Source organism: Myotis myotis, unplaced genomic scaffold (assembly GCF_014108235.1).
Source record: "Myotis myotis isolate mMyoMyo1 unplaced genomic scaffold, mMyoMyo1.p scaffold_m19_p_4, whole genome shotgun sequence".
Classification (NCBI taxonomy): Eukaryota; Metazoa; Chordata; class Mammalia; order Chiroptera; family Vespertilionidae; genus Myotis; species Myotis myotis.
Window position 1 is genome coordinate 33,977,918 of NW_023416346.1, and position 11,216 is coordinate 33,989,133.

Here is an 11,216-nt window from a genome sequence, read left to right on the forward strand (position 1 = left end):
TTAACAACTATAATAATAAAATATAACACTCCTAAATATATATATATATATATATATATATATATATATATATATATATATTCTAATAGAAGAGAAACATGCAAATGGACCACACATTTGCTACTCCCAAACCACACCCACCAGCCAGAGAGACTATATGCAAATTAACCCAACCAAGATAGGGGCTGGCAGCCAAGGAGCTGGAGCAAGCAGGAGGCTTGCTTGCTCAGGTGATGGAGGAAGCCAAGCTTCCCGTCTGCTCTGGCCAGTGTAGCCTCTGCTGAAGGCAACAAAGTTTCAATTATAGAAGATAAATAAACCCCAGATACCTGCTTCCAGCCAGCCTCCACTGGGAGCTTGGGTGGCTGGGGGCTGTGGCCAGCCTGCAAACAGCCATCAGCCCCTCACCCAGGCTGGCCAGGCACCCCAGCAGGACCTCCCCACCCTGAAGGGGCTGTGGGCAACCTGAAAACGGCCCTCATCCCCTCACCCAGGCGGGCCAGGCACCTGAGGGGGGACCCCCAACCTGAAGGGGCTGTGGCCAGCCTGCAAACAGGCATCAGCCCCTCACCCAGGCTGGCCATACACTCATGGAGTGAGGGTCCCCAATGGGGGTTTGACCAGCCTGAAAACAGCCATCAGCCCCTCACCAAGGCTGGCCAGGCACCCCAGCAGGACCCCCCCACCCTGAAGGGGCTGTGGCCAGCCTGAAAATAGCCATCAGCCCCTCACCCAGGCTGGCCAGGCACTCAAGCAGGCACCCCCACCCTGAAGGGGCTGTGGTCATCCTGAAAACGGCCTTCAGCCCCTCCCCCAGGCTGGCCAGGCACCACAGCGGGACCCCCACCATGATCCAGGACACCCTTCAGGGCAAACCAGCCAGCCCCCACCCATGCACCAGGCCTCTATCCTATTAAATAAAAGGGTAATATGCAAATTGACCCTAATAGCAGGAAGACTGGGAATGCCTGGTCACTATGACACACACTGGCCACCAGGGACCAGACGCTCAATTCAGGAGCTGCCCCTGGTGGTCAGTGCGCTCCCACAGGGAGAGCTCTGCTCAGCCACAAGCCAGGCTGATGGCTGCCAGTACAGCGGTGGTGCTGGGAGCCTCTCCCACCTCCTCAGCAGTGCTAAGGATGTCCGACTGCAGCTTAGGCCTGCTCCCCACTGGCAAGTGGACATCCCGCAAGGGCTCCCAGGCTGCCAGAGGGATGTCTGACTGCCAGCTTAGGCCCAATCTCCCAGGGAGTGGGCCTAAGCCAGCAGGTGGTCTTCCCCTGAGGGTTTCCAGACTGCGAGAAGGCACAGGCTGGGCTGAGGGACCCCCCCCCCCCAAGTGCACAAATTTTTGTGCTCCGGGCCTCTAGTATATATATAAAAAAGTGGTAATATGCAAATTAACCAGGACGCCGTAACAGTCACGACCGCTCAGGAGGAGGCTGCACACACAGGTGTGTGGGAGGGGACTGCTGCATGTTGAGGCAAGCCACGGATGGCGCAGGTCACTGCCTGGAGAGAAGAGGGTGGGCCCAGAGAGGAGAGGAGAGGGCGGGCCCATAGAGGAGAGGGCATGCCAGCCACAGCACTCCAGCAGTCCTGCCTCTGCATGTGAGCTGCAGAGGAAACACCTTTACTGATCGCTCATTGGCTAAGCTCCCTATATGCCACTTGCAGTGTTCTTGGTAACTTGGGTAATAAAAATCCAAGAAGGTGAGGTAGGGTTTTTCCACCTCACTCTTTGAGGAAAAAATGAAGGTCCACTGCTGGAGGGGCTAAGAAATGTCATATCATGCCCTAGCGGTTTGGCTCAGTGGATAGAGCCTCAGCCTGCAGACCACAGGGTCCGAGTTCGATTCTGGTAAAGGGCAGGTACCTAGGTTGCAGGCTCCTCCCTGACTGGGGCCCAGGTCAGGGCTCATGCAGGAGGCAACCAATCGAATTATCTCTCTCACATTGATGTTTCTTTCTGTATTTCTCTGTCTCTTTCATGCTCTCTAAAAATCAATGGAAAAATATACTCAGATGAGGGTAAAAAAGAAAGAAAAAAGAAATGTCATATCCTTGAAAATGCCTAAAGAAAGTTGTAATTTTTTCATAGTGAAGGGACTGGAGTCCATGTTGATGAAAACACCTTGGCGTCTGCAGTGACTGGCAGTGTCAGCAGCAGCGGGGTGATGGGGACAGCACCTTCCCATAATCATCCCAGTTGCCTCTTGCAGAGGGAGCCCAGACTGTGGGAGCGGGCCTAAGCTGTCAGTAGGACATTCCCTGAGGACTCCCAGACTGTGAGAGGAGGCAGGCTAGGCTGAGGGACCCCCCCCCCCAGTGCATGAATTTTTGTGCACCAGGCCTCTAGTATTATAATAAAAGTCATATGAATGTAGTCTCTCATAACCGATGTGATAAGTAAGACAGCTATTAAGTGACTAACTAACAGGTACTGTATACAGCACAAGTATGCTAGACAAAGAAATAATTCACATCCTGGATGGGACAAATCAGGATGGCATGTTATTTCATTCTGCTACTCAGAACTGTACAATTTAAAACTCATGACTTGTTTATTTGTGAACTTTTTTCATTTAATATTTTTGAAACTTGGTTGACCACTGGTAACTTAAAACCATTGAAAGTGAAACAGAAAAATGGAGACTACTGTATTATAAACTCATCCATTCATAGGAAGCTAAGTGAAGTAGGAGAGTGACAGTGGAAAGCAGGTGTATTTTGAATACAGTTATGGAACAGGATGGAGATTTGACAAAGTTTTGAGAATTTAGAAGTCATATATAAGAGAATATATGAAAACCATGGGAAGTTACATGGGAATACATAATAAATAGACTGTTAATAAATAAGAACATGTACATATATTCATAGCACATTGACACTCACAACAATCTCATGAAGCCTGGGGGGTTGGGAGCAGGAGCTGGGTAAAGGGTGGCAAAATGGGGGACATCTGTAATAGTGTCAACAGTAAAAAAAAAAGAAATAAAGAAATACTTCTTAATATTCAGAAATTGGTTGCAATTTTATATACAAATAATGAAATATCAGAAAGGGAAACTAAGAAAACAATCCCAGTTGCACCAAAAGACAAAAAAAGTACACACCCAGGAATAATTTTGAGCAAGGAGGTAAAAGACCTGTACTCCAAAAGTTATAAGTCACTGAAGGAGGAAATCAAAGAAGATACAAATAAATGGAAACATATACCATGTTCATAGATAGAAAGAATTGCCATCATTAAAATGTCTATACCACCCAAAACAATCTGGATCCACAAAATACACAATGAAACAAAACAAAACAAAACAAAAAAAAACCCTCATATAGCCTCAGCAATATTGAGAAAGAAGAACAAAGCTGGGGATATCCTGATCAATATCAAACTATAGTAACCAAAATGGCATGGCAGTGGCATAAAAACAGACATATAGATCAAGGGAACATAATAGAGAGCCCAGAAATAAACCCACCCCTTTGTGGCCAATTAATATTTGACAAAGGAGGCAAGAACGTACAATGGGGTAAATACAGTTTCTTCAATAAATTGTGTTGGGAAAATACATGCAAAAAAGTGAAACTAAACAATCTTCTTAAACCATACACAAAAATAAACTCAAAATGGACTAAAGACTTAAATGTAAGCCTGGCCGGTGTGGTTCAGTGGTTGAGTGTCAACCTATGAACCAGGAGATCCCAGTTCGATTCCTGGTCAGGACCATGCCTGGGTTGCAGGTCGACCCCAGTGTGGGGTGTGAAGGAGGCAGCCAATCAATAATTCTTTCTCATCTTTGATGTTTCTATCTCTCTCTCCTGGTTTATAGGTTGACATTCAACCACTGAGCCATGCTGGGTGGGCCCACAACCTCACTTTTAACAAAATTGGCAGGATATCAAAATAATTAAAGAAAATTTTCTTTTTGTGTTGTTCCTAATAGTTATAGCAACTCACCAGGGTGTGTATGAGCACTCTCATTTCACAGACAAGGAAGGTGAGATCCAGAATGTTTCAGTGACTTGCCCAAGATCATGCATCCTTCTAATGATATTGAAGCAGACTCATATTTTGTCTTTGAGGCTAAAGTTTTATTTATTTTATTACATGTATGTCTAATAGGTGATTTACATGGACTAACTAATCCTCACAAATAACTCTATGGATTAGCTATTATGATTATACTCTGATTTACAGATGGAGATATTGGAATTCTAAGATTAATTTGCCTCCTGTCACACAGCTAGTAAGTTGTATAGCTGAGACTCATACTAACATGCATCCTGAGTTCTTAACCATTACTCCATATATCTACACTAATAAAAGAGAAACATGGTAATTGGCGTACGACCGCTACCCTTTTCATTGGCTAATCAGCGAGATATGCAAATTAACTGTCAGCCAAGATGGCGGCCGGCAGCCAGGCAGCTTGAAACTAACATGAGGCTTGCTTGCTTCAGTAACAGAGGAAACCAACATTCCCCGCCTGCCTTGCAGGCCTCTGAGCCTGCAGTTTAAGAAACTATGTAAGAAATACCGCCGGGCTTCAGCCAGCAGATTCGCAACATTGTAAGCAAAGGCCAGAAACCTACTTTCAGCCGCGGAGGCCTAAGAGCTGGAGCCAAGCCTCAAAGCTAAAGCTGGCCCAGAATAAAAAAAAAAAAAAAAAAAAAAAAAAGGAAAAAAGGAACGGTTGGGAGCTTCAGTCACCCCCAGCCTGAAAACAGCCCTCAGCCCCTCACCCAGACTGGCCAGGCACCCCAGTGGGGACCCCAACCCTGAAGGGTGTGTGACCAGCTGCAAACAGCCATTATCCCCTCACCCAGGCTGGCCAGGCACCCCAGTGGAGACCCCCACACTGATCCAGGACACCCTTCAGGGCAAACCAGCTGGCCCCACCCATGCACCAGGCCTCTACCCTATATAGTAAAAGGGTAATATGCCTCCCAGCACCGGGATCAGTGGAGCCATGAGGCCTCCCGGCACCCGGATCAGCGTGACAGGGGGCAGCGCCCAAACCCCCTCATCGCCCTGCGGCTCCGTTCATGACAAGGGAAGGCGCCCCAACCCCCTGATCAGCCCTGCTCTGTTCCTGATAGGGGGGAGCTCCCCAATCCCCCCCCCCACGGGCCCTGCTCTGTGTGTGACGGGGTAGAGCCATAACCTCCCCATCGGCCCTGCTCTGTGGGTGATAGAGGGCAGTGCCCCAACCCCCTGATGGGCCCTGCTCTGTGTGTGATGGGGGCAGCGCCCCAATCCCCTGATTGGCCCTGCTCTGTGCATGACAGGGGGTGGCACCGCAACCTCCCCATTGACCCTGCCTTGAGTGTGACAGGGGACGGTGCTCCAACCCCCCAATCGGTCCTACCCTGTGCGTGACTGAGGGTGGCATGACAACCTCCCAATCTCCCTGCTCTGTGCATGACAGGGGGCGGCGCCCCAACTCCCCAATCAGCCCTACTCTGAGCCTGATCAGGGGGTGCACCTAGGGATTGGGCCTGCCCTCTGCCACCCAGGAGCAGGCCTAAGCCAGCAGGTCGTTATCTCCCGAGGGGTCCCAGACTGCGAGAGGGCACAGGCTGGGCTGAGGGGCCCCCCTCCCCCCCCGAGTGCACAAATTTTTGTGCACCGGGCCTCTAGTATGTATATATATTTATATATATATTGCATTACTATTTTATAGAATAAGGGTTGCTTGAATGTATATGTTATGTTATGCGTGGTGGGGTAGAGCAGGAAACATCTGAAACGTATCTTTTTCTTGAATTTCTATGTGTAAAAACATCAAAAAGGAAATTTTTGGCTTCCTTGTGCTTTTCCTTATTGAATCCGTCACTTAGGAGAAGTGTTAATTATCCTATTGGTAAATTCAAGAGAAGAAACTGGACACACAGAACTCAGCAGCCTCTACCTTTCTCTTTAAGCTCAGCCTCTCTGTAGAGAACATTTATTTTGCTTAGCTACTTCATGTTGTAAGTCTTTCAATGCCAGGCTATCCCTGCAGGGAGAGGCCAGTAGTTTACCACACATCCTCTATTACTAGGGTCCAGCAGTAAGAATCACACCTTTGACACAACCTAATCCAAGTTCATCAATAGGCCCATCAATAATAATGCTGACACTTAGGTATAAAGCTGCCTTATTGCTTCTTTAGCCCTCAATTGGTTCAGAATTCAGTAGTGAAAAAGAGGTGTCAAATATTACAACAGATTAGTAGAGTTATTTGTGGTTAAGATTTAGAAGTTTGTTTTTTTGAGTAGCAAAGAAATAAGAACTAGATTTGTTGACATGGTGATAGACATCTGGCCACTTAGTTGTATCGACATTATGCTACTGGTTTTCTTTCCTCTAATGTATCTGGCATTACTTTATATGAAATACAAATGCTTTCCTTGGTGTAATTAATGTTTAATTGTTTTCAAGTATTTCTTGATGAGTTATTCCCAGTATGACTGGGGAGGACAGTGTTAACTTAGTATCTTCAATTAATATGAAATCTAAATGAATATATAATTAGGTTATTTAAGAAGAAATATTGGCTTGAAGAGTTTAAAGGTTCAGATTAACTATAGAGAATGGGTTTATTGGGCCTGGTTGTGTCAAAATGGGCAATTACTTGTAGCACTCAATCTGGCACTTTCCATTCTATCTTCCTTTGTTTTCCAATTGTTCCATATACTTCAGTGTTGTCTCCCAAATGATATTAGAAAATCTTCTAGACCAAGGGTGACATGATGCTTCTTTTTCATCTTTTACCCCAATTCTTGCCACATGTATGGCCAAAGGTTATGGGGTAAAAGAAAATTTTATTTACTTGGAAAGTATAAAAAAAAAAATTAGTCAGGCTAGGTTTTTTTTTTTGTAAATTGTTAGGTTTTCTATCTGAATTATTATATTTTCAGGCAATTATTGGAGAGGTATGGCATATGTCTATTTTTATACTGTGGCTCTTTGGGGGTAGCCTATTTGCAACATCTTTTGTTAGTATATATTAACAAAACTCCTAATTGGACTCATCAAAATAGGTTGAAATTTTCATATTCCTGAAACATTAGTAAGACTGAGTGAGGTGGTAAAGATGTCATGGAAGGTGGCCACTGTGATCTGAAAAGCACGTACTCTGTCAGAGTCAGTACATAAATCAGCTGCCAATGTCCCTGGAGAAGTAGTGCCGTTCATGTCAAATTATATCTTAAGGTTTTCAGTGCCTTTTCAAGACAAGTGATGAATAGAGGTGGGCCACGTGACTGATACAGGCTACTAGGTTTTGTCTGAAATCAGACAAGCAACTTACACAAGGAAAAGCCTGCCATATTCTTTTGCAGAATTTTAGTGCTGCCTTAATGGTGATGCTCTATATATTTACTCTCTGACATTTCCTGCTAAATAACAAGGGCAAATATCTCACTTTTTAAAATGTATTTTTAAATGTCAATTTTTCATAGTATGGATACAAAATGTCATGTGCCAGACTTGCACCCCACACCCTTATTTTCTCATTTTGAAGGGGTAGCAATTTAAAGATCCCAATGGAAGCTGCTAATTCAGTCTTGGAGAATCAGAAACCCTAGATTGTTAACTTTAGATGACTTTGGCTTCTTGGATAGCTGTGCTACTGTTTCCCAACTGACTTATTTCCACACCTTTTTCAGGGGTTCAAATGCTAATTAGGTTTGTGACTTCCTCCAAGTGTGTTAAACATTCTCTATACTATAATTGTCTCATTGAAATATACATAATGATACCTTAAAGTTACCACTTTGCACCAAACCACACTCACTAGTCAGTAAACTTTTAGTAAGTACATTTTCTGTGTTGTTATTAAGGATAATAAAGGCTACACTGGGAATTTTGTGGCGGTTGTCATTTAGTATTGACAATTAACAACATCAAGTGTCTAATTAGTATTTATCAGTTAGAAAGAAGTAAAAAAATTGTCACAGGTATATGCAGTAACGTTATTTCTTGTCATTAGTTAATAAGGAAGTCTCAAAACAGCATTATTTACCCCCAAAATAGGCTATTGTTTTGTTTTTCCCCCATAGAAAATGTTACAAAACAAAATAAAAAAGAATGACAACTATGTGCAATCCCCTGGGAAATATTTTTTTTTAAATTCTGTCTTTTTGTGAGACTTGTAAATTACTATTTACATTTAAAAACTACTTTGACTAAATGGGGACCAACATCAAAGTCCTTACTGTCTTAAAGCTACTAGTATATAGAATAAAATGAGAGTTGTTTTTTTTTTTTATTTGGAACATCCATAAAACATTTTGTTTTTTCTGTAAATTCAATAAAATTAAAAGAAAGGGGTGAGGGGAGTAGAGGGAAACAAAAATTAGAAGTTTCCCTCTGTTGTGAATTATGCTGTACCTCTTGGGAGTCACAACAAAGTGTAATCTGTTGTTAAGATAAAGTGTGTTATAAATTACATGAAGAGAGAGAAGTGGATCAAGAAGCAAGTGTTGTTATACGCCATTTTTTATCCTGGTTGCTTCGTATATGTCATCACTAATTGCAAAGGCAGAGGACTGAGACCATGAGGACATCAGGATGTCCAGAAGGGTAAAGACAGCTGCCTGAGATCTTGTCTTGACCGTGTCCAGCACAGCCAATGGTGAACCCAAGGAGGGGTGGTCAAGGATTAAAGAAAACAGACAAGAGAATATATTTGGGGCCAGGTGGATCACTGTGCCTGGATGAGAACACAGTGACACAGCCTGTAAGCCAAATCTTTATTTTATAGTCAGATCACACAAAGCAAAACAAGGGAGTGGTCAAGATGTTTACAATGTTCTTGTGAGTTTCAAATCTCCTTCTTTCCTGTTGTTGCAATTCTCTGAATTCTATTAAGCTTTGTTTTGGCAGCACTTGCTGCACCTCCTGCAGCCCACATCCCTTAGGTACCTAGAACTACAAGGTCAGACTATAAGGTCAAGCTTACATACAACCATAGCCTTTGGCAATAATTGTTCTGGGAGAGCTTTGTCCTCCAACCTGGGACTTGTATGTGGCTTTGCCACAAGAGGACCATGCCCTCTCGTCAGTCCGAGGCTTGAACCTGTCCAAACACTGTAGCTGCTCTCCACATTGTCTAAAATTAATATTTAAATTTATGGATGAATCCAACCTGAACCTCCAGGCTCAGAGGAGGAGGTCAGCTTGGCTATATCAGGGAGACTAGATTGGTTAGAAGATCTGTGGGAACTGCCATCTTCCCAGAGATCTCTATGCAATTTACTATCATTATTCCTCTTCTCCCAACTACTAATGCAGTTTGTTAGGTTCCCAAAAGAGAATAACACAGTTGTTTACTCTCTTATATGACTCACCCCTCCCTTCCTCCCACACTCAACTTATGGAAACTACAGTATATATCAACCCTTTTTTCTCTTCACACAACTGTAGTCATCTCAAGGTTGAGTACACCTTGGTTTCTAAATGCTTGTCTCTATTACAAATAATAGAGTGAAAATTCCAATTCAAGCAAACCATGCATTTATCAAGTTACATAATTGAAATAGACCTCAAAAATATTTGTCTTGCTTGACTACTAGAGAAAAAGCAGGTACAATTTGTGAATGGTTCCTAGGATGGTGTATGTCTGTTTTCAGTGGGGCATCCTCTTAAGGAAGGGATTTTCAAGGTTTGTTGGTTTTTATGCTCTTCATTATTTTAGCCTTATGTGCTTAAGATGCACACTATAAAATTGATATATGCATACTTAAAGCTACAAGAACCAGAGGAATGATAATTAGTCTGAGTGGAGGTGAAGGAAATGATTAAAGGAGAAACAAAGTATAAATGATAATAATGAGACTAAAAAGATAGACAATTATTCATTCGGTTGATTGGACCAAAGATTTTGTACCTGACACATCATCTAAAAGAAACTCATTGTATTGCTTTTCTTATAGTGAGAATGGGTTTCAGTGAACTTCCCATACTTTATTACCAAAATGTTTTGTAACAACAGCACCTTTGAGATGAATACATTGTGCAGAATCTAGAGCCTCAAAAGCAGACTGTTATGCTTAGAGTTCAGATTACAACAGCTCAAATGAATCACGAAAAATAAAATTAAGCCGTGTAAAGATTGTTTCTGTGCTATTGAAAACTGAAGTCCTATGCATCTCCAGCTGAATCAGAGTTGTAAAAGAAAGAATAAATATTGATTGTATGAGTTCACAAAACTTTGTTAAAGTTAGTGTTTTTCCCAGGAGGAAAATATTCAAACTTTTTCTTTTGATTGGAGAGTAACTTCTAAACCTGATATCAAGGGAATCTCTTGTTCTGAGATTTGCAATCATGCAATAGGTAGAAATGATTTCTTATTAGCAAGGCATCTGGTAAATATCAGCAGGATATATTTTTAACACAAAAGTATTGTGTTGTGTATGTTAGAAGGAAATGCAAAGTTAACTTTCTTGGTTGTCTGGTATATTTTAACAACTGTCTGTTGAGGATAGTAAATAATCATGTGTATAGGAATTTCTCTGATATTTATATTTTATTTTTAAATTCTAGTGGGTATCTTAAAGAAATCAACAAACTGTCAAAGGAGTTGATTCTCTCTTCATAATTGCAATATGCTCAAATACCTAAGATGTCTGATTTATTCTGTCTATGTTTTTAATTTATTGATTTTAGAGAGGGGGAAGATTGAGAGAGAAAAACATCTATTTCTTTTTCCACTTATTTATGCCTTCATTGGTTGATTTTTGTATGTGCCCTGACTGGGGCTCGAACCTGCAACCTTGGGGTATCAGGACAATAGTCTAACCAACTGAGCGACCTGGCCAGGGCCTTGATATATTATTTCTTACTAGAGGCCTGGTGCACGAGATTTGTGCATGGGGGTGAAGTCCCTCAGCCTGGCCTGTGCCCTCTCGCAGTCTGGGAACCATCGGGGGATGTCAGCCTGCCAACTCAGGCCCATTCCCCCTGGTGCTCTCATAGTCCAGGACCCCTTGCTCCTTATCAACCACCTGTAGAGAGGCTCCTGCCACTGCCGCTGTACTCGCCAGCCATGAGCCCAGCTTCTGACTGAGCAGCACTCCCCCTGTGAGAGTACAATGACCACCAGGGGGCAGCTCCTGCATTGAGTGTCATTGAGTGTCTGCCCCCTGGTGGTCAGTGCATGTCATAGCAACTGGTCATTCTGCAGTTTGGTCAATTTGCATATTACACTTTTATTATACAG